This window comes from Theobroma cacao, chromosome 10, assembly GCF_053813885.1.
Source record: "Theobroma cacao isolate CCN51 chromosome 10, ASM5381388v1, whole genome shotgun sequence".
In the NCBI taxonomy this organism is placed as follows: domain Eukaryota; kingdom Viridiplantae; phylum Streptophyta; class Magnoliopsida; order Malvales; family Malvaceae; genus Theobroma; species Theobroma cacao.
Genome location: NC_142648.1, coordinates 20,532,341 through 20,557,050, shown reverse-complemented (window position 1 = coordinate 20,557,050; position 24,710 = coordinate 20,532,341). Strand labels below are relative to the sequence as shown.

The following is a 24,710-nucleotide window of genomic DNA, read 5'->3' as shown; positions in this document are numbered from 1 at the left end:
AAGAAAAGTTAGAGAGTTTTTGAGATGGCTACATAAAAAAATAAATTAACATGTGGAGTGTTAAAAGGAATAATATGTTGACTAAAGTCAAATCTTCATAAATAAAGTGAATATTGTAAAAGGTTAAAGAGGAAGTTAGGGAAAGGTTAGATGAATATTGAGATGTTGATAAAAGATGTCAATACCAAGTGATGAGAGTGTGAATGGAGATTTCAAGAATGATATAGCAAATGAGTTTATATAGAATATTGTTATGAGAATGTACTAATCTTGTCTTGACTTTGTTGAAAGGAAAGGATTAGTGACAACACAAGTAAATTACGGGGTATGATAGAAACCCTTGGAGATAAGTTGAAGCATGAGTAGTTAGGCATGCCTTTATGGCAATGATATACTTAGAGTATGAAAGAGTAAATAAGTGATTAAGTGTTTCAAGAATATTTAAACATCTTTGAGGAAGAATTATGAAATTATACGAGATTAATATGAGATGTGTGATTTTGAAATTTGCAAAGGAGCCAAATGGCTAAGTCACAAGTTAAGTGATCATATACTGTGAGACATAAGTCTAAGGTAGATATTCCCAAGGAAATACTCAAGAAGAGTTTTGCTACGGATTTTGTGGAAGCTAGCATTAAATTATGTGGCTGTAAAGAGGAAGCCGTAAGTTGGAAGTGAAATTTGTATTGACATTGAAAAGTACTTAGAAGAACCTTATTTCAAGTCTTACAGTTTTCAGTACAAACTGCAAATTGGTCTAGGGAGAATGATATCACATTAGTATGGAAGAACAGAATAAAGGATGAATGAAGATATTTTGGATAATGAAGCTTGATAATGAAAATTTCCTAAGGTAGTATGAAAATTAGAATTTGAAAATGCATAAGGCATGCATGATTCGAAACAGTCTAAGTTTTTAAGTGACATTTATTAGGTGAGATGTGATTAATGACATTGTGATGTGAGGATATAGCATGATAAAACTCAAGCATATGGTTGCAAATGATATAAATGATATGAAGTTATAAGCAAGTATAATAAGAAGGTTGACATGCACTATAATAATTATTATATTGAAACTAGGATTGGGATGTGGATGAATAAAGGGGAATGTAGTCCAAGGCATGTGAACACATGGATCCCTATACATAATGAGAGATGTTGACATTTGAAAATGCATGTAAACCCCGTTATATCTTACCTCAGTATGAGAGGCGCGGGTGGATAACTCCTGAGGCTACCACTTTTAGAGTTCACTTCACGCCAAACCACCATGTAAGGGTGAATTCAGCCAACGCCAAAGAATGGCTATGTTTTCAAAATAAAAACATAATTTATGCATACATGACTTTTTAACAGCCTTGGCGGACTCACTTGGGATAGCCCTTGATCAAGGGATCCCTGATAACTGAGTATGAGAATGATTTTTGACACGAGCCAAGCTTTTCAGGAAATCATAAGCCTAGTTGTTTATTTGGTTGAAATAAGTTGAAAGGTAATGAAATTATAGTATGATGATTTATTTTAATTGTCTCCATTTACTCGGCTTTAGATATTTTAGATGGTATTTGTTTACTCACTGGGATTATATAATCTCACCACCCTCATTTCCACCCATATCAAGCTCAGGATAGTGTGTAGTTAGGTAATATCGTCGAAGGCTATAGTCGGCTTTATTACTCCAAAAACTGTAGGTTTACTGCCTTTATGCACTTTTGTTCCTTGTGGGCCCACGAGTCACTGTAAAGTAAATTTTATATCCCGGTTATCTGTATTATAGTACGTATGAATTTATTTAGCTTTTACATTACAAAAAAAAATTAATTACCGATGACTCTATAAATATTGTTTTACAAGAAATTAGAATATTTTTTAAATATTTTTATTTTATTCAAATAGTTGCAATATCATTTTTAATAAATGTTTTAGACATTCAAATTTATTTTAAATCATGAAATATGTGTTTTCCACTCATCTACTACATTTTTAGTCGTGTTTGAAAAATTTCAAGGAAAAATGACGAAACGCCCTTGTGAGGTGAAAATTAATTTTCCATGGTTTTGAAAGGGAAAAAGCTTAAAATTCTTTAAAAATGAGGTTTGAAAATGATTACTCATAAGGGAGATGAGAAAAATGGTACTAAAGTCTTGCGGGGTTCCAGATGGCACTCTGAGTAACAAATGTCTACCAAGACGTCGCGATAGTTGTCACGGGCTCAAAGGGAGTACCGAGTAGTGACACATCCAACTCACCTGTGAAAAACATGCAACCAAGTTGCCGAGCCTCCTTCAGCTTCTTAGAAATGGATACATCCTGTACTGGCGGAACTGAAGGAGTAACTAGTGGTACTACAGGTGGAACCTGACCAGTCTGAGCTTGACCAGCCATTGCAGTAAAGAAAGCTGCCAATGTTTATGCTGCCTCAGGAGACATGACAAGAATGCTAGTGGGTGGCGGAGGATGTGGAGAAGTCTCGGCTTGCTTAGCAGCAGGTGCTGCCCGAATGGTGGATACAATCGATTCCTCCTCTACTGCATCTAGTTGACGATGTTGAGAACGACCTCTTCCCCTCCCAACCGATCTAGTGAGAGGTGGGCATCCGTGTCGAGGAGGCATTATAATCTATAAAAGATTACGAGCAAGTTTAGGCAACCTTAGGCTCTATATGTAGATGCATGCATTCTATTCGACCTAACCTAACTTAATTTGAGGCCACACTGATACTTTAAATTTTTTAAAAAAACCACTTTAAAGCCAAAAGCTCTGATACCAACCGAATTGTCATGACCCGGTACTCCTCTCGAGCCCGTGACAACTGTCGCGACGTCCCGATAGACACTCATTACCCCAAATGTCAACCGAAACCCCGCAAGGCTTTAATAACAGTTTCTCATTTCCCTTGTGAGAAACTATTACCAAATACCACGTTCTAAAATATTTTAAACTATTTCCAACTTAAAATAAATAAAATAATAATTTTCGTCTCACAAGGGTATTTTGGTCATTTTTTCAAAAAAATTGAAATCGGCTAAAATGTAATTTACAAGTATAAAACAAATAATTCATAATCAAAATGAGTTTAAAAGTCTAAAATCTTCATTTAAAACGAAATTATGATTAATTGAACATAAAAAGAAAATAAAAGAAATATTAAGTAAAATATTCGATTTTTCTTATAAAACAATATTTTTAAAACACTGCGTAAATAATTTTTACAGCGTCAAAGCAAAATAAATTCCTACATACAGTAGTATAGATATCTAGAGTACGAAATTTAATTTACAATAACAAGTGGGCCCCCCCCCCCCCCGAATAAACAAAAGTAAAGATGACTAAAAACCTACAGTTTGAAGGAATACAAATCCCACAATAGTCCTCGATGATATCAGCTATCTACAGTCTAATCTGAGCCTGAAATAGATGGAAATGAGGGTGGTGAGATCATAAAATTTCAGTGAGTAAACAGACATCATCATAAACATCTAGAGTTGAGTACATGGAGATGATAAAGTAAATCATCGTAAACTGGGTCACAACATTAGAACACATTTCATTCAAAATACGTAAAGAAGCTTATAAATCTCATAAAAACTAGGCTTGTGTCATAAATCCATCCTTGGGGACACCTTGGCCGAGGCATCCTACCGAGACCGCCAAGGCTGTTAAAAATTCACATTTTACATAAAACACATTTTTCGTTGGACATCATAGCTGTTCCTTGGCGTTGGCTGAGTTCACCATCACGTGGTGGTTCGGCATGAAGTGAACTCAAATATCACTTTAGGAGCTACCCTACGTGCCTTTACAACTAAGGTGAGCACATATAAACGGGGTTACCGTGCCCCTCTCATAGGCTAGTCCACGGAACCTGCCTACTGCATTAAGCTAATAGTTATTGCACAATCAATAAAACTCAATAACATGATATGACAATTATTGTAATGCACAGCCTTTCAAGGTAAACAACCAATCCGTATTTCAATATAATTGTCACCCAGCCAATCATGCTCAATTTATCATAAGCCAATCAATGTAAACAATCACATTGCAACAAATAGCAGTCTCCGTGTACTCTATTTTTCGAAATCATTATTAATTTCAAAACAATTTATAAATTAATTTCATTGAAACACATTTATTCATAAAACATGAAAATTTATCTTTTTAAATCCATTTTTCCAAAGAATTCATGAAATCATTTAAAAGTCATCCTAGTTAATTAAAATGACATAAGTTTACTCACTATGTCTAGAGTGCAGATTCTCGAAATACTCAGACTATTGATCCTCAGGTGTAATTCTCTTACCTTTATCGGAGGACTCACCACCTTGACATAGTACAAAATCGAGAAATTCACCACATTGGTACTAAATTGAAATCAAACTAATTTAGACTACTAATGCATGATATGGAATGCAAAAATGCACTGGTAACTATCTAAACCCAGTATTGACCTAATTCGTCTCATCACCCGAATAAATTACTAACGCGTCCAATTTAATCCCAAATTACTCCATTTCTTTTCTAATACCTCAATTCACTAAACATTATTCAAATAACACCAATTTCAGCATCAAAACCTTCCCATTTCTTCATGGAAAAATTTGGCCATTACAGTGCACTAACACCGTGATTTTTCCTACTTAATTTTCTCACCATTATTCATCATTTTCTAAGCCATTTCTCTTGAAATAATAACAATCCATCTCCCACACATATCAAGGAAGATTTGGCCAATGAAGATTCATGGGAAAAATGGATTCTTTTGTTGTTTTTTTGCTTCTAAATATGCTAAACTAACTAAAACACTAACATAACTTAAAATCAAATCAACCCAACATCTTTCTCTCTCCATACCCATTTTGACCAGCAATGAATTCATCATGAAAACATGTAATTTAACCATGAAAAATAAGGAGAAATGCTTAAGGAAAATAGATTTCAAGTTTAAATTGAAAAATCTTACCTTTTTCACTTATTTTGCTTGATTTTCCACACTTTTTCTCTTCAAATTCCCCACCTAGGGTTTGTTCTCTTCCTTTTTCCCTTTGTTCTTGGTGTGGCCGAATATTTGGAGAGAAATGAGGGGTTTATAGGCTGATTTTTATAAAAAATAATAAAATATCCTTGCTTGACACATGTCACATTCTTATTAGTCTATTTTTCTTTTTATACTTTAATAATTATGCTTCCAATCTCCACCACATGATTAGTCAAAGGTCAAAATGAGGATAAGGGAAGACCATGTGCAGGACAAGTGTCCTGGTGGTGGAAAATTACAATTTTGACCTTGGAGTGGCAAAATTACCATTTTACCCTTATACTCTGAAAAATGCTGAGATTACAATTTTTCACTTCTCAACCTCAAATCATATTCCAATAAGTCAGATGTGATCAAAATCTTTGAAAAATTTCCCGTTTTTGTCATCTAGTGGCAAAATTACCATTTTACCTCTAGATAGCAAAATTTTCAATTTGACTCCAAATTGATCCTTGAATTTCGAATCACTATATTAAATCATTCTGAGACTTTAAAATTCTCAATTTCACCCTAAAATCTCTATTTGATCTAGTTCGATGCTTAAATCAACTTGGTTGTATTTCTAGGTACAATACCTACTTTTGTAAATTTTTTGGGAGTCTTCTAGCATGCAAACATGTTATCCATTACATGCATGTCATGACAAGTATTTATAAAGTCGGGCTTTACATCGTTGGTAATGCCTTTCCAACGAAAATTATCAATTAAAATTTCGGTAATAAATTATTAATTGACATCCACAATTTGCATTCAAAATTTATAAGAGAAACACACATTAAAAACTAATATTCAAAGTCAAGTTCATGTAATTAGAAATTGTCATAAATACAATATCTAAAAATGTCAAACAAATATAAACATAAAGCTAAATATGCTATTGTATGCCATACGAAAAAAGTATCCAAGTCCACCAACAAAAAAGAAACATCATATCATATATGCAGGATTACAAGTGGTTTGCAACTAGTTTCTTCTACAAAATTTCAAGGAATTCTTTTACAAACTCTTAAGGCAGAAGTTGACACCATTGCTTTTGAAGAGAAAACAAAAATACCTAAACAAGAAATGATCCAATTATGGCCATGTAGTCTAACCTAGAAAAGAAAGAAAACAAGAGTGAAGTTTTAGAAGTGGATAGGACAGGAAAACTATCAACCAACTTTGTAGAAAAAATAAACCACCAATAATAGGTTAAAGCCATGCATCACAAATTATAAAGAGGATAGAAGAGTAGGTTTGCCACAAGGTATGCAGCAATCAGAGAGAAAAGAGAGAGAAATAGGGGAATAGTACTGCAAGTATAATATATGATTGCTTTCAATGACTAGATTAAAATTTAGGGCTATCACATAATCTGAACATGAACTTCATATTCAAAATTTATAAAAAGAAAATACACATTAAAATCTAAAATTCAAAATAAAGTTGATGTAAATAAAAATCGTCATAAACACAATATCTAAAAATGTTAAACAAATATAAACATAAAGCTAAATATGTTATTGTATACCATACTAAAAAGGCATCCAAGTCTAACAACAGAAGAGAGACATCACATACCATTTGTAGGAACAAAGACTATATCTCTTTTTTGACCAACGATGGTTGCTGTAATCCCAAGTGTCCTCCGCAAGTTCAAGCAACAAAGAGATAAATGTCAATTTAGATGATGAGAGCAATGAATTTTGGTTGCTCAAGGATTTCTAAAAATACAATAAATAAGACATAGTTAATAAATTAAAAATAGTAAAAATAGAGACATCATTTGCTACTGTGAAAAAATTGAAAGGGCATGAGAACCTTAGTTATTTGTAGGCTTTGCAAAAAAATGGATTTGCACTCCATGCTACAAATGTCATCTGTCTACAAAAGCAAACACACATTGGATACTAAGTTAGAGAGATTACTAGTAAAAACCAAGGGCATGACGTGGTAAAATATGAATTAAAAAGTTCAATTATCCCACCTTATCACATATATATTCTCCATATCTACCACAAACTACACTAAAAAGTTTTCTTGAAAAAGGAATACGTTGCTCACTTCTGTTCTTAACTTGATTTACTTCATTCACGTGACCTAAAAGAAACATATATTAATATATATGTACAAATTAATTAAATATATATAATAACATATTATTCTTTTATATATATATATGTATGTATGTATACATGTATACATCAAAATATAACAATTAAGAGTAATTCCCATACATATTTACAATAAAAAATGTTGACAAAAACATGGCATTATGAAATATATTTAAACATTTTAAAATATAAATTAAAATAATATAATTTGCAGCAAACTTAATTAGTTTGAGCAATTTATTAGCAATACAATATCATTTATGCCATCATAAACTTCCACTATCCTTGATATTGTGCCTTAGAGTTTTAGCATCTAAGTTGTTGCCTAAGCTACCTAAGAAGCCATTAATAGGCATAAGTAATTTGATATATTTATGATGGATTGCCAGCCATATGGGCTACAATTTTGGATGGTTAAGTTGGCTTAGATGTCGAGTTTAGCCAAGTGGTGTTTCTAATATATTTTGATGGTTACAAATCAATAAATCTTAGAAGGGATGTTTCTATCTTTTTCAAAGTATAAAGCAAAAAGTTATGTCGGATTGACTTAGAGCCTATTTGGCCTGACTTTTTTCTAGCTTAAAAGCTATTATGAAGCTCTTATAAAAAATAATAGCTTTTAAAATTAAGGTAAAGTTGTTTAGTAAATTTCTTTTTATAAGTTATAATTTTGGTTAAAATTATCGTAGATGGTATTTATTTTTTTGAAATGGTAATATTGTAATTATTTTTAACAGATGATGATATTTTTGAAATAAAAATAAAAATTCTCTTGTATTTTTAAAAGAAGAGAAGAAAAAGTTCCTCACAGGAACTTTTTCTGAAGTTCTTTTTTTAAAAATTTTAATTTTTTAAAAAAAAGCTACTTTTTTTTAAGAGCTTCTCAAAATTTATGTTTGACCTGATTTTTACTTTTAAAATGTAGATAAAGTAGAAAAAAGTCAGGCCAAACAAGCACTTAGTCTTTCACTAGTCTCATTTATTTTATTTTATTTTTGTTTTCTGAAATTGTTGCTATTTCTACGAAACCTCATAGAAAATGTTGTTCCAAAATCACCTAACGATTTTGACTAATAAAACATTGATTGGGGCAATGGGAAATGAAAATAACATACTTTGACTGTACAATGATGCAAGCTTTAAGATATTATAATTGAGATAAGATAATTATTTGGTTTTATTGTTCACGTTTAAAAATAATAATGATAGGCATATTCTTGGTTATTGACTTTTTGAAACCAGTTACAGTAGAGTCAAGAGCTAATGAAATAATTCTTTTTATCAGATAAGGCAAAGATTCAATTCGGAATTTTGAGATACAAGTTCAACTAATATTGAGCAAATTAAGAAAATTACATTCCGAGCATGGGAATTGGTTATTTAGTAATTGTTTATGCTTTTAATGAAAAGAATAATAGGTTTAGAGTTGAAAAAAAAAATAGTTGGCAGAGTTGGTAAATGTATGGAACATAAATTATATTGTTTGTTAAATATTATAATATAATATATTTAATATTATTAAATTACAAAATCAATATTACTTATTTTTTATATATAATATAATATTTATTAATTATTAACTAAATTTATTATTTTGTAAAATATTAATTACTTATACATCAATAAGTATAAGTAATTATTAATTTTATATAATATTATCTATATGTATTACTTTATTGTATATATATGAAATGACATAAATTATATGTTATGCCTTAACACGTTCAAATATTAAGCTTTTTTATTAATAATTTGAGGTGCGTGGTCACTAGAGAGTTTTTTGAGATTTTGAGATTTGGGTTTTTTAAGTTGTCATATTTAATATCATATATTAATATTAACATATAATTTATATCATTTAAAATATATAACTATATGTAATTTCATATTAATTAATACAAGTTTATCTATATATATGTATGTATGCACGTATGTTACCAATTTTAAATACTTATAAAAGCTCAAATATATAGTATACACAAAAAACTAAAATACAATATTTTTATTTTATCCAAATGAAAGTATTTAATTTTTTGTTTAATTATATAAATAATGTTGCAATAACCTTTGTGATAGATTTTCAATGACAAACTTGTGACGACCAATTTTATTTTTAATTTAGCAAGACGCCTCTTTTTTCTTTCAAATTAATTGTCACAAATCCGTCAATATTTTTGTCACAAAAATATAATATTAAATTAAATTAATCCTTGTGACAGATTATTCTATCACAATAATTTGTAACTATACTTAAATTAGGCAATATTATTTACTTGAGCTACCCAAATTAAATTTCTGTCATAATTTTGTCACTAATTTTGTCACCAAATAAGAAATCCTAATATCATAACGATTTCTGTCAAAAGATTTTGTCACTAATTTTGGCACCAAGAAAAAAATTTTGTGCCCAAATTAATTGTAACGGATTTAGTGACAGATTTAAATTGTTGTCACAATTCTATCAGTAATTCATCACTAAATCTATCACAAATTCTCAGAAACAAATTATCATTAATTCTGTCATAAAATCGTCACAATTTTGTCACTATAAGTCATTATCTGTGACAGAAAAATAATGACAGAAAGTTTTCCGTCATAGTTGCTCGATTTTCTGATAGTGAATTATTTTATTGTATATATATGAATGACACAAATTATATGTTATAATATATATATATATATATATATATATATATATTTTACAAAGTTTGTATAACTAATAACCAATTATAAATAATATGTTATAAAAACTAAGGTAATAACTAATAAAGTTATTAACTGAAATCATATAAATAAAATTTATTATAAGCTTACATATAAAACTTAAGTGTAATAATTATAACATATTAAATATCCTACATATATATATATATATATATATATATATATTAACTTATAAAGTTATATCATTTAAAGTTGATAACTTGTAATTTCATATTAATACAAGCTTATATTTTTTTATAAATAATACATATAAATAATTATGTATATATATATATATATATATATATTCCATTGCTATAATTCTAATATATATACATACATATAATAAATTAATATATTCTAAATATATTATATTAATAAGTTTACTATATATTTCTCTTCTTAATTTATGTTAACTAATATTAGTATGTATCTAAAGTATTATTAGTTTTTGTTTAATTTATTATTAGATTTTATCATCTATTTTTATAAAATTAAAAAATTGATTATGTTATTGTTATAAACTCTTTTATTTTACAAAATTAATGAATTTGGAACTATTGATTTATAATTTATGATTGAATAAAATTTTCAAAATAAATAAAAAAATAACCAAAAGAAAACATATTTAAATTTTTAATAATATAAAACTCAGTATGTATATATTTAATTTTATTAACATATTTCTTATAAAGGAAATCTGAGCATTTGTCTCATTAGTTGGTGCATAATTCCCCTGCCTAAAAAGCAGGGTTCGAATCTCCCCTCTCCCAATAATAATAAAAAAACATATTTCCTATAAAGGATTAATAAAATTTTAAAAAATTCTTAATATATTTTATATATAAAATAAAAAACAATAATGCTGACAAAATTTTTCAACGGAATATTTCTTTGAAAAATTTCTGTTGATAATAACTTTTTCTAATGAAAAATTCTGTTGGAAAATCTAGTGGGCTTTAAATTTTTTGAAACTCTTAAACTTTCCAACAGATTTCCAACGGATTATTTTCTGTTGGAAATTCCATCGGAAAGTTTGACGGGAATAATATTTTTTGCACAAAGAAATTTTCGATGGATTTTCGATGAAAATTTTCTGTTGAAAAAATTCCATTAGAAATCTATCGGAAAAAGTCCAAATAAATTTTCGTTGGAATTTTATTGAAAATTTCCAACGAATTTTTTCCATCGGAAAAAATTAGTTTTCTTGTAGTGATCTGCTTGTGTCTCAACCTTAGGTTTTGATGGAGCTTGGTTAGCTCTAGGAGCCTGCTTCTTCTTAATCCCACTTACAATGTCATCAATTCTTAGAAGCATGCAAGCCATTTCTATGGCTGTCTTGAAGGTTTGTGCCTTCAGATTGTATGCATCCCAAATCTGATACATGGATTTTCCAATGATTCGTTAACAAAAGACTGATATACTTTTCCCACATGCTACAAAGACATCAGACTGAACTCATGTTGAGAAATGCAAAGAAGAAATGCTTTATCCTCAAACTTTCACAAGAGTTCACTTTCCCACCTAAACTGTTAATCATTGCAATTTTCATCTAGAACCTTCATTAAAAAGTTTGTATTTATGTCTTGCCATCAAAGGGATGTTAGTAAGGGTGGAATTGAAGCATTTCAGTGCCAAGTAAGATGCCATGCAGATGTTAATGAAATCTAAAACAATATTTTTTCTATCATAATTTTTTGTTCTCTCCTCCTCCTCTATAGCCAAAGAAAAAAAATAATCCTATTCAAAACTCTTTATTTTGCCTCACAAGTGTCCAGCCTTCCTTTATGTACAAAAGCATAGCCATAGGAGTTGCAGATATACAGAAATCTCTTCAACTGAGTGGAATAAAGGGTGCAGGTTTCCTTACATGGCTCTAAAGTGGACAGTTTCATCTGACTTAATATCTTGAGGGCAGAGTTAAGGATGAAAATTACAACAATGAAAAGTTATGGTAAATAAAGTGAAAATCTAATGGAAGTTTGAGGACCATTAATGTAATTTATTCAACGAAAATGCACAAACATAATCGTACCTTTTGCTCTTTCATGTCTGCAATGGCACCAGTGTTCTCATCTATGCCAATCCAAGCATTTTCACCATTTGCATGCTATAATCATAATTTGAGAAAACAGAAACTAAAGCAGGTAAGTGTATCATCAAAAGCATATAATTGCACTCCAGTAACGGTCATACCTTTCCTTGTAGAGTAGTCATAATTTGAATCACCTAAACCCCACAATTCTATACCAAAGCACACTGTACGGCTCCTAAAGCAATAGAAGCAGCTTCATAGGGGAACTGTTACACAACCAGTGAATATAAACACACTAATAACTAAAAACTGAGGAAATTACACAACTAAATCTCTTAAAACGTGGGGAATAATTTGAAAATTAAGGAAGATTAATATTCAAAATCATATAACTCTGGACCAATCAAAGTGATGCATGAAAGCGTCAAACACCTTTTCTATGCCTTCAACAGATGAACTTTTCTACTTCAACGTGGCACAAACAGTTAATTCTGTAGCACCACCACGAGGTACAAGTTTTGGATTCTTGATTTTGTTTCTTGCAAAGACATGAAATCTTATAATTGAAACAAGCTTCAGAACACAATTCCGTTAAGAGATGGAAGTAGCACGTAAATCACTTAACTTGCAAATTTCTTTCCACTTCATTTAGGAGATCCTTGCTAGCACCAATTAGCAAAACAATACAAGCTTTCGATCTTTGCAATAAACAATAAATGCAAAAAACTCATTCCCAATTTTTTTAACCTTAAATAGCCTAGCTTCTATGTCAACATTAGATTCCTCCAATTCATTAGGATGATTGTTGTTGATTTTACACACGCAAGTATACGTATCGAACACGTAATATAGACAGTAAGTTTAGAATTGTATCCCATAGAGATTTGCTCTTAATTTTTCACTGAGTACTAAAATTATGCCAATTAATCTTATTCAAGTAACTCAATTTTGTAGAAAAATAATTGCAACTAAATTTACTTAAACACTAAACTAATTAATAAAAACTAAAAATTTAATCAAGAAAGGCAGTAGATTAAAACCTAAGATTATAAGTTCATTCAATACTTCATCTGATAGTAGCTTCTTTTATTTTTCACATTCATGGGTGGTTTTATTAACTTAGAATCCAAAGTTATGTGCAAGTCTCTGTTGAGATGCTTGCATAAATACCTAACTTAATTGGGTCACTATATGTCTATAGTAATAAATTAAATATGGTTCATTAAGCTAGTGTTTTAATTTGGCTATGTATGGCAATTCGTATATGTTTACTCGAATTGCGAATCATATTACCTAAGTGACATGAACATACAATATTCAAATCTTAGTTCAATCTAAAATCTCTCTATCGAGTCTCAATTAGATTCACAAATTAATTAACTGTTGGCCAGACAATCAAAAGCATTAAGAACAAATTTGAATAAACAAAACTATACCTATTCATTGTGAATAAAGAGAAACAAATCTTCAAATTACATGTTGAAATCCACCACAATCCTAGAAAAATAGTTTAGCTCATAATATCTAATAAAAACTTCATCCAAAGAAAATTAGGCATTAATCCAGATCAAAGAAAATAAGAAAAACACAAAAGTAAAGAGAAAAAACTAATAGATGAAGCTTTGTGATCTTGATTTTCTCTCAAATTCTCTTTCTTTCTTGCTTTGTTTTCGGCTCTTTTTCTCTAGAGAAATTACTTGCTACCTCTTCCGAAAAACCTCTGAAAAGGCCTCTTAAATAACCTCTAAAAGCCTTAACTTCCAAAATCCCGTAAGATGCTTATTTTTGGAAAATTCCTCAAGGGCTGTGTCAAACCCTGCTTTGTAAAATAATTATAATATCATTCACATGCTCGATAGAATGTTTGTATATTTAGGAAGTTCGAGAAATTGTTAAAAGACGATATTGCCCTTAATGGTATCAGTAAGTCGATTAAGCCTCGAACTAGTTCAAATAGGAATTTTAAGGTGAAATTAAGAGTTTCACAGTTCAAGGATGACTCAAAATGGTAATTAGGAGTTCGAGGATCAATTCGGAGTCAAACCAAAATTTTCACTATCTAGGGGCAAAATTATAATTTTTTCACTCGCAGACAAAATTTGAGATTTTGAGAGAATTTAGATCACATTTGACAAATTGGAGAATTGTATGAGTATAAGGGATGAAAAATATGTCTATGGGCAATTTCTCATTTTTTGGGGTAAAAATGTAATTTTTCACTTTACAGGGGTAAAAGTGTAATTTTTAAAAATTTGCTCCACCAAAACTTTGGAAAAGTCTAGAAATTTCATGGAAGACATGGATAAGTGAAGAGGATTGAGTGGTAGAAAAAGAAAGTCAAAAAGATGGCTAGAAAAAAATAAAATAATAAAATATTCAAAAGGTGAATAAAATAATAATATTTTATTAAGCCTATTAAAAGGCTTGAAAATTCCAGAATTTTTCATTGGGATGGTCAGCCAGAACCAGCAGGAGAGAGAGAGAAATAAGAACAAACCCTAGAGTGAGAAAATTCAAAGAAAAAGTGTGATTTTTCAAGGAATCAAGTGTTTAAAGGTATGATTTTTCAAGCTTAGCTTAAGATTTATCATTTCCATGCATTTCTTATCATTTTTCATGGTTGAATCATGTGATTTGAGGATGAATTCAATTCTGAAAAAATGGGTTAGGAGAGAGAAACTTGTTAGATTAATTTGATTTTAAGTTATGTTAGTGTTTTAAGTTAGTTTAACATATTTAGGAACAAAACAACAAGAAAAGAATTTATTTTCCTCCATTACCATTATTGGCCGAATTTTCTAGGGGAATATTGGCTGATGATCTTGATGTTTATTTGAGGAATTATGATGAATAATGATGAATTATGAGTTTAGAAAAATAATGGGAATTTTCGGAGTAAAAATACGAATTTTTACCCATTAGGGGTATTTTCGTAATTTGCTATCGAGACTGATAATTTGCACCACACTGAGGGATATTAAGTCAATTTGGGTGCAATTGAGGTATAGAAACTGAAAAAAATTAATTTGAGATTAAATTGGACGCGTTAGTAATTTAATCGGGTAATAGGCCGAATTAGGTTAGCACCGCATTTAAGCGGTAGTCGGATAAGTTGCATGTCATATCATGCATATATACCGAGCCTGAATTGATTTTATAATGGTCAAGCATTGATGTGGTGAATTATGTATTGCACATTATGGATAGGTGGTGAGCAAATTACACTGGTAAAAGTACAGAAAATTGTGCTTGAAGACTGGGATTAGGAGTACATCGACTCCTAGAACTGTGAGTGGACAATTTATCGTCTTAAATATCTAGAGTTATTATACTTGTTTGATGCTTTTATTGAATGGTGAATTTAAATTATAAAATATTATGTTTTCCAATTAAAATGTTTTTTAATAAAAAATGAGATTTATACTGGTTTTGAAATCAAATATTGTTTTGGGAAAATTGAGTATATGGAGACTGTGTTGAAATTTATGATTTTATATGTTATTGAAATTGTGGCTTATGACACTATGGTAGCATGATGGCTAAATTTTTGAGGTTGGCATGAAATACATGAACAGTTTTGGATTGGTCTTGGTAGACTGGATTACATTTTATTCGCCATAGTATGCTACTGGAATTTTTATGGGTCTGGTGGTATATTAAACGGTCACTGCAGTGGTGGGGGTTTCCGTGGGCTACCTATGAGAGGGGCACGGTAACTCAATTATATACTTACCTCCGGGGGGAAATGTTGGGTGAAGAATCTCCTGAGGTATGATTTGAGTGCACCTCACGTTCGGGCCACCACGTGAGAGTGAGACTCAGCCAACGCCAAGGAACGGCTGTGTGTTAGATGTGAAAACATGTTTATGGGTATGGGTCATTGAACAGCCTTGGCGGTCTCAGTGGGATACCTTGACGAAGGTACCCGCGAGAAGGATTATGGCAGGGGCCAAGTTAAGAAATTCATAAGCCGGGAAATTTTGATGAAAATAAATTGTTTGGTATAGATTGAAATGAAATTTGTGTTATGAACATTATTGAGATATAACGTTTTTATATTATCTCCATCTACTCGGCTTTAGATACTTTTGATGGTAATTGTTTACTCACTGGGATTATGTAATCATAATCTCACCCCTCTTTCTATCCATTTTTCAGGCTAAGGACAGTTTGTTGATAGTTGATTAAGACGAGAATTAATCTCGGAGTTGCATCATAGGAAGTAAGGGTTCGTAGCCCTACATCTTCTTAGTCAGTTGGGGGCCCACGTGTCACTGAAAAAGTAATTTTATTCTTCAGTTATTTGATTTAAAGTATGTATGAATATATTTAGCTTTTACACCATGTTTTTGACGAGTTTTGGTATTTTCGAAGAAAAATGACGAAAATGCCCCTATGAGCCAGAAAGTAATATTTTATTGTTTTGATTTGGAAATGACTTATGATTTTTTTTGAAATGTGAAATTTAATAACTGTCACTCACTGGGGAGATGCAGAAGCTGATGCTAAGCCTTGCGGGGTTTCGATCGGCATTCGGGGTAATGAGTGCCTATCGGGACGTCGCGGCGGTTGTCACGGGCTCGATGGGAGTTCCGGGTCGTGACAGGCTGTGACTTTCATTCTTTGTTGAAATCTAGCCTAAAAGTCTTGTCAACGCCATAATGTTGGCTACTTGACCATTTTTCCATATGATCCCACTCGAATTGGGAAAAATAGTAAACATGAAAGTTATAGTCATGTCTCTTAGATTTCCAATAGTTTAAGAATTCTGTCAATTGAACGTCTAGACTGAGAGTTATGCTCAAAATACTGCATCTTATTCACTCCATGCAAACTGTTGCAGTGTTCTGACTTTGACAAGGATTTTGACCATGATTCGATCTGAACTGGGTAAAGTGATAAACATAAAAAGTTGTTTCCGTTCCTCTTAGCTTTTCAGTGGTCCAAGAATCATCTCATTGTAGTTTTGTGGAGAGAGTTATGGTCAAAATAAAACAACATGTTCAAAAAATTCTATACTTAATCATCCTTGCTCGGTGCACTTCCATGAACTTTTATGCACTTGCACACTTTCAAAACAAAGACCAAATCAGTTATGGCTCAAATTAAGATTTTTAACATACAAATGAGATAAAATTACTAAAATTAATATTCCAACATGCATTAGACTTAATAACAAAAGCATAAAATCTATCTAAAATTACTTAAAAATATAAGTATTTAGCTATTTTTAATAATCAAAATGTAGTAATATAACTTATATCATAGAATTATCAACGATTCACAATAATAGCTTTGAATGCCCTTGCAATTCTATTGTTATCTATCTTTCCTAATTGCAATGACACCAACGCAACCTTCCTAGATAATGGCATGCCAAATCACTAAGTCCCTTTTCTATAATCACCAAGTTTGGCTTGAATTTTAAAATCTACATGCAAAGGTTTTCAATGTTCTTCCATTTTCAATAGGACTTCGCAATCTTCTTCTCTAACCAACTCAGCATTTGTTTGGTTCTCCTTTTTTTTATACTCAAAGGGACAATCAAGAAAAATAATATGTGGACTGACAAATTACATAAATAGAAAAGCCCAATATCTATTTATTTTAGCTCAAATAAATCACATAAATAGACTAATCCCAATATTTGTTTATTCTGGCCCAGACAAATCACATAGATATAAAAGCCCAATATTTGTTTATTCTGGCTCAAACAAATCACATTAATAGAATAAGCCCAATATTTGTTTATTTTTTGTACCAAGAGAATAAAAAACAAACAGCCCAATTTGTCTTAAAATCATAAGCCCAATTAATGATGAATGCAAAACAATTTAATCAAACAAGCTCAAAAATCCTTTAATACATTTAGCCTAAATAACATAAATGGTTCAAGTATGAGATAAACAGTAATTTGATTAAATAGCGTCATAACGTGCAGGGCCTGGGAACTTGATCGCTAGACGCGAAATTACTAGGAGTCACCACCAATCTTTTTTCCTAGGTGTGATTGGCCACTTATTGACTCGGTTCTAATCGACGGGATCCTTAATTGATTTTAAGTCCATCGAAAGAACGTTCAACTGGCCTACGATTTTTAGGATTGGGTTTGGGAGTACGGTTACACTCGGGGAAGGACTAGCACCCCCGTGACGCCCCGTTTCATTAACGGTACCATTTAATCATAGGTTACTATTGGAGCCCGAATTCTTAAACTTATTATGTTTCCTTATTATTTATTTATTTTATCCTTTATTTCATTAAAATATTTTATTTAGCTTTACGGGTGTGACGTGTATATGATGCATTCGTGAAATGCATGGTATAAAATTCAAATAATGTTAGACAAAAAATCTTTTATTGAGGATATTTCTCGGATCCGCCCATCATACTAGTGAGATCCGAGGATATTCTCTTACCTAGAGAATTATCTGGGAAACTTGCCTTTGCAAATTTGATGAATAAATCCTATCCTCAGGGTGAAAGAATATCCTCGAATCCCATCAGTATGATAGGCAAATCCAGGAAATATCCTCAATAAAAGGTTTTTCATCTGATAGTATTTGAATTTTATACCATGCATTTCATGAATGCAACATGTACACGTCACACCCATAAAGCCAAATAAAATATTATAATAAAGTAGAAGATAAAATAAATAAATAATAACTAAGGAAACAGAATAAATTTAAGAATGTGGACTCTAATAGGATAACCTATAATTAAGTGGTACCATTTGTGGAACAGGCGTCATGAGGGTGATAATCCTTCCTCGAGTGTTACCATACTCCTGAACCCAATCTTTAAAATTGTAGGCTAGTTTAACGTTCTTTCAATGGACCTAAAATCAATTTAGGATCCCGTCGATTAGAATCGAATCAGTAAGTGGCCAATCACACCTAGGAAAAAAGATTGGTGGCGACAGTAATTCTCGCATCTAGTGGTCGAGTTCTCGGACCCGCAGGTTACGACAGATGGCAACTCCACTGGGGACACCAAGAGTCAAACCATTAATTGATAATAGGTTACCCAAAGCCTTTAATAATTTAGTGTTTTCTTTAGTATTAATGATTTATTTTGCATATTTTTGTTTAATGCATTTATTTATTTCGTTATTATTACTTTATTACTTTTAATAATTACGGGGAATTTAGGATAGAGCGATGTGAGATTATTGGTCCAAGATCGATATATTCCTTCACACACACAACACATCTTGCATTCATGCATAAGCCTTCTACTTAGGTTATAACCATTGTTAGGAGGGAGTTTAGTAGCTACGTTCTCGTAAGGTGATAACCTCCGCACGGGCTATTGAAGACTTCTACTAAGATCGAACTTAGTTTATTTGAAGCTTGTAATGGGTGAGGACTGGGGCACCTTACTAGTTCGCGTGGACGATAGTGAGGAACGATTTGGGAACCTTGAGCTCCGTTTGTAACCCAAACTCAACATATAGAATACCGTGAGCAGCTTACTCCTAGGCAGGGCCTTACCCGTGAGAATATCCCTTTTGATTAGGTAAATGTGACAGAATTTCTTTTAACTCCCTATATTTTAAATTTTTACCACAAAATAATAAAGTATCGTGGAGTAAATAATGTTTGATGATGTTAATGCACTCGTGGTACTAGTTATTATCTTTCATTTTAATCAAAATTACTTTTAAAATTTACTATCTTTCTTTACCATACTAACTTAAGTTTATTTTGGTTGTCATTTGCATTTTTACATGCACGCATTTACATTTATCGTAATTACATATAGGAGAAATATTGGCTGCACAACACCCATTAACCAAAGAGATCCCGATTACATTCATGGCGTCATCTTCAACTGGTTCACTCAAGAAATACAGAAATGACTACGAGGTAGAGCTACAAATGAGGCAAATTCAGCAAGATGAAGGGGATTGTTTGACCCAAGGGCATGTCTCGACCTTATCAGAGAAGTTCACCTCGATCTCAAGTAAAATGACTTCGCAAAAATGATAAATATTTGGGAGCAGTGGAGACGTACCAGTCGAGACAGTTTTCACAGTAAGTATGGCCATATTGCATGGCTCTTTTATATGCCCGTGGATAATCAAATGCTCAGAGCTATCATTTAGTTTTGGGATCCTTCATATCATTGCTTCGTGTTCAATGAAATGGACATGACACTAACCATAGAAGAATATTCCTCACTACTCCATATATAGTAGACGCAATCGGATAAAAAATATTAGAGAGCACAAAAGATCGAATATCAGAGAAAGTTGGTTGAGTTGTTAGATATGGCAACTGAGGAGGTGGATCAACATTTGAAAAAGAAAAGAGATACTGAATGCCTTCCGTGGAGCTTCCTTAGTGGCTACTTTAAGAAACATATGGAAGATGAGCAAGGTTTTCTAGCCTTTGCAATGGTAATATACAAGTTGGTGGTCTTCCCGAAGGTTCTAGGTCACGTCCAAGTATCTGTCATAGATTTCTTTGACCAAGTGACACGGAATATCAACCTAGCTCCTTCTATCTAAGCCGAGACCTTCAGATCATTAAATTATTATCGGTGCAAAGGTGAAGGACATTATATTGGGTGTGCTCAGCTTTTCACTATATAGATCAAAAGTCACTTCGAGTGCAAGGTGAGTAAATTTCGAAAGGCCTTTTTGTCTATAAGTTGTCCAATCCTTGAATTCTATGATATTAAATGGCCAGCTTGCTAGAGAAAAAAAGAGTGGATTGCTAGGCTTAGAAAGTTGATAAGTGTCGAGGTGACTTGGAGAGCCTTTTAGATGCCTAAAATGCAAGTAATGTATAAATGCGAAGATGAGCCATGGGTACCACTGATGGGACCCTAGGGGGTAATTAGTTACGCCTTGATAATGGTACAAAGGAAATTTGGGTCCGAGTAATTTGTGTCCATGACCCATCGACTCAATCAGTTAGAATTCGCATACGAGGAGCCAGGAACTTTGAAGAAAATAAGAAATTGTACAAGATTGGAAAAAGACAAGTAGGGTAGATCAAGGAAGATTCATCAATGAGGTTACCACCAGATATCTAGCATGGCATGCTCAAAGGGTGAAGGATGTTGTATATCCTCTAGAAAATGCATTAAAACTCCCAATAAATCTAGAGCCTCAAAATATCCTTTTAGAGAATGAATTGGGCAGGAAGAAACTCAAGAAAAAAATGGCAAAAATGAAACGAAGATACGAAGACGAGTTGGAGGAGGTGAAGAAAGAAACAATAAGAAAAGTACGAAGGGCCTTGGAAGAGCGGGATGAATGGAAAAACAAGTTCAAGGGATCAAATGCAAAAAATTCTTCCTTGATGGCCAGAATTCAAGAGATACAAAACATTAATGGTACTCTGCAAAACAAAGTACAAAGGCAAGAGCAAACCATACAAGGCCTGAAGAATGACTGCAACTTAATGGAGACCACCATGGAAGGTTATAAGGGATAATATGAACCTGTTAGGCAAGAATATTTTCAGATAAGGGAAAGAAGTGACTTGTGTGAACAAAATCTTCAAAGAAAGGAAGCTGAAATGGAGTGGATAATAAGGCAGATAAGGAAAGTAGCTTTCAAGGTAAGAGAAATGGAGGACAAGACAGAAGAGCTTAAGCGGGAGATCCTTCCAAAGAACGACTTGAGTGAGTGACTGATCAATCATCTTAGGATGGTGCGAGACCAGTATGATAAATTTGGTTTTTCCTTTTGAGAGCAATGATGTAAATGTTTTGAACATGGATGTAATTAGATATTCAGTTTTATGGATATGGATTTCTTATGGTAATTGTTGTTGGATGGGCAATATTTTTCTTATTTTTCTTTTCGATACTTTTCATTTGCATTACAATCGCATGATTCATTTAATAAAGGCATGAAATAATAATAATAATAATAATAATAAATAATATGTATTTGTTAACATTTATTTAATCATATAAAATTCTAAATTATGCAAATGATTATAAAGAACAAAATTTCAGAGAACTGAATCCTTCACAGATACAACACAAGAACCCACTCAAAGGTCATGGGGGACGAACACTCAGAAAGGATGGACAAAATCGAAAAGAAGCAAGAGAATATCATGGATCAGTTAGCTAAGATTTTGAAACTGATGTCAATTGATAAAAGAAAAAGAGTGATGGGGAGTTCCAATATGCCAGAAGAGGTATAGCCTTTAGAGGCCAATGCACAGCCTACATATCTGTCAGGGTTTACTCCACCACCAGCAAGAAATGTTTCAGTCCCTATGCCGCAAGTGGGTCCATATCCATTCTTCATAATGTCTTTGCCTATAGACCATTTCCGACCTATGTTTAACCAAGGCCAATTAAAGGGATGAGTCCTTCAGATCCTATCTCTGTGCCTGATTTGGATGATCCAAAAGAACAAGAAAACTTAACTGTGGTTCCGTTGAATCAAAAAATAACCTTGATACCTATAAGAAGTTCTACTTGCTAGAAGAAAAGTTGTGCATGGTAGAAAGGATGGGTCTATACTGTTCCATGGACGCAACAAAACTTTGTCTTGTACTAGATGTGGTCATCCCTCCCAAATTCAAAGTTCCAAATTTTGAAAAATATGATGGTACCAAATGCTCGGTCACGTATATCACTATGTATTGCATGAGGATGGTTGCGTACGTACATGATAATAAGCTTTTGATACATTACTTCCAAGACAACCTCATGGGAGTTGCAGCAAAATGGTATGTCCAATTGGACCATAACCGAATTCACACATGGAAAGACCTTGCTTGGGCATTTGTAGCCCAATATAAGCATGTTACAGTTATGGCTCCAGATCGTCTCTCTTTACAGAATATGGAGAAGAAACCCACTGAAAGTTTCAAAGAGTATGCCCAAAGGTGGAGGAATATGGCTTCTCAAGTTCAACTGCCCTTGATTGAGAAAGATACCACCGTGATGTTTGTGAACACCTTACGAGCTATTTACTATGAGCTGTTGGTCGGTAGTGCCACAAAGAACTTTGCTGATATGGTGATTTCGGGGGAAATGATCGAGAGTGCTATTAAGCAAGCTAAAATGGAAAGAAGTGAGACAACAAGCATGAAGAAAAGGAATACTTTCAAGAAGAAAGAAGGAGAAACTCAAGCCATCTCTTCAGGACAACCACAATATAGGATCTATAACCCTTACCAACCATATCCTCCATACCCTTATTATCCAACAGTGAATAATACTTCTCAAAGTCCATACCTGTACCCACCAATGCCAAATGTCTTACCTAACCCTTATCCATATGCTTTTATCCAACGGGCACCCTACCCCACGAATATTAGCCCATTTACTCCCACACCTGTCTCAGCTTCAACCACACAATAAGCAGTACCTCCTAATAATAATACAACCAGTGAATCAAGAGGATGGCAGAATAGGTAAGAAAAGGTGTAGTTTGACCCAATTCCCATATCATACGCTGAACTCTTCACACAATTGGTTTTAAATCATTTGGTGGCACCCCTATACATAGAGCCATTAAAACCTCCATTCCCAAGATGGCATGATACTACTGCTCATTGTGATTATCATTATGGAGTCGAAGGTCATTTGATTGAGAACTATACAACCTTCAAACACAAGGTGTAAGGTTTGATCAAAGTAGGGTTCTTAAATTTTGAGAAAAAACCAGAACAGAGTATTGATAACAACTGATTACCAAACCATGCTAGAATAGGACTGAGTGATAGAAAGGGAGACGTACATTTAAAGGAATGTTCAGGATGTGGAAACTCCTATGGAAAGAGTGTTTGAAGCTTTGATAAAAACCAACATGCTTGAAGTTTGGCCAGACCATCCCTGCATGAATGATTCAATAAATTCCCAAGGTCCATATTGCTTATAATGGGGCATTCAATTCAAGATTGTAGCTCATTCTGAGAAGAGGTACAAAGAATGATGGATGAATCAATGGTTGAGTTTTATGTAGAAGCTCCAAAGCCAACGGTAAATGTGATAGCAAAAGATTTAGCATACAATTCAACTCACCTAATGAAGATAAGGCCTTTAACCATTTTCTATGAAGAAAAAGAAAAGCCTGTTGAAGATAGAATGCCTACAAAAATCACTATTGAAGTCCCTAAGCCTTTCCCTTACAAAAATGACAAAGCTGTTCCTTGAAATTATAATTGCAATGTACAAGTTTCAAATATGGGGAGATAAGTGGCTAAATCCTAGGATAGTGCCACAAATATAACTGATATTGAAGGAATTACCTGTAGTGGATGCTGTTACACACCGAAAGATTTAGAGAATCTCAAGAAAAAGAAAGGAAAAGAAAAAGAGCAAAGTTTGAGTGAAGAAAAAGCGCAACCTCAAGAACCAGCAAATGGCCTTAAGGGAGAGGTGACAGAAAAAGAAGCTGCTGAGTTCCTGAAGTTAAACAGGATCGGTAACATAGTGAATACAATGTGGTTGAGCAGTTAAATATGTTGCTTGCTCATATTTCACTATTATCTCTACTTCTTAGTTCAGAACCTCATAGGAACTCTTTAATGAGGATTCTGAATCAAGCATATGTGGATCACTACATATCAGTGAAAAACTTGGACTACATTATAGGGAATATCTTAGTGGGCAATATAATATCTTTCAGTGATGAGGAAATCCTCTTCGGAGGTCGAGGAAACTACAAGGCTCTACATATCACCACCAAATGCAAAAGGCTATACTGTAGCGAAAGTGTTGCTTGATAATGGATCATCCTTCAATGTGATACCTATGAGGACTCTGACCCGCCTACCAATTGACATGTCTTATATGAGGAAAAGCCAAATGATTGTGAGAGCTTCCAATGGAACAAAAAGAGTGGTAGTAGGAG

The 24,710-nt window shown here is 32.6% G+C and overlaps 1 pseudogene; it reads right to left on the bottom strand.

The window, feature by feature from the left end:
• Window positions 1-10,995: 10,995 nt before the first annotated feature.
• LOC18586834 (T-complex protein 1 subunit gamma pseudogene) lies at window positions 10,996-12,069 on the bottom strand (annotated as a pseudogene).
• Window positions 12,070-24,710: the final 12,641 nt, after the last annotated feature.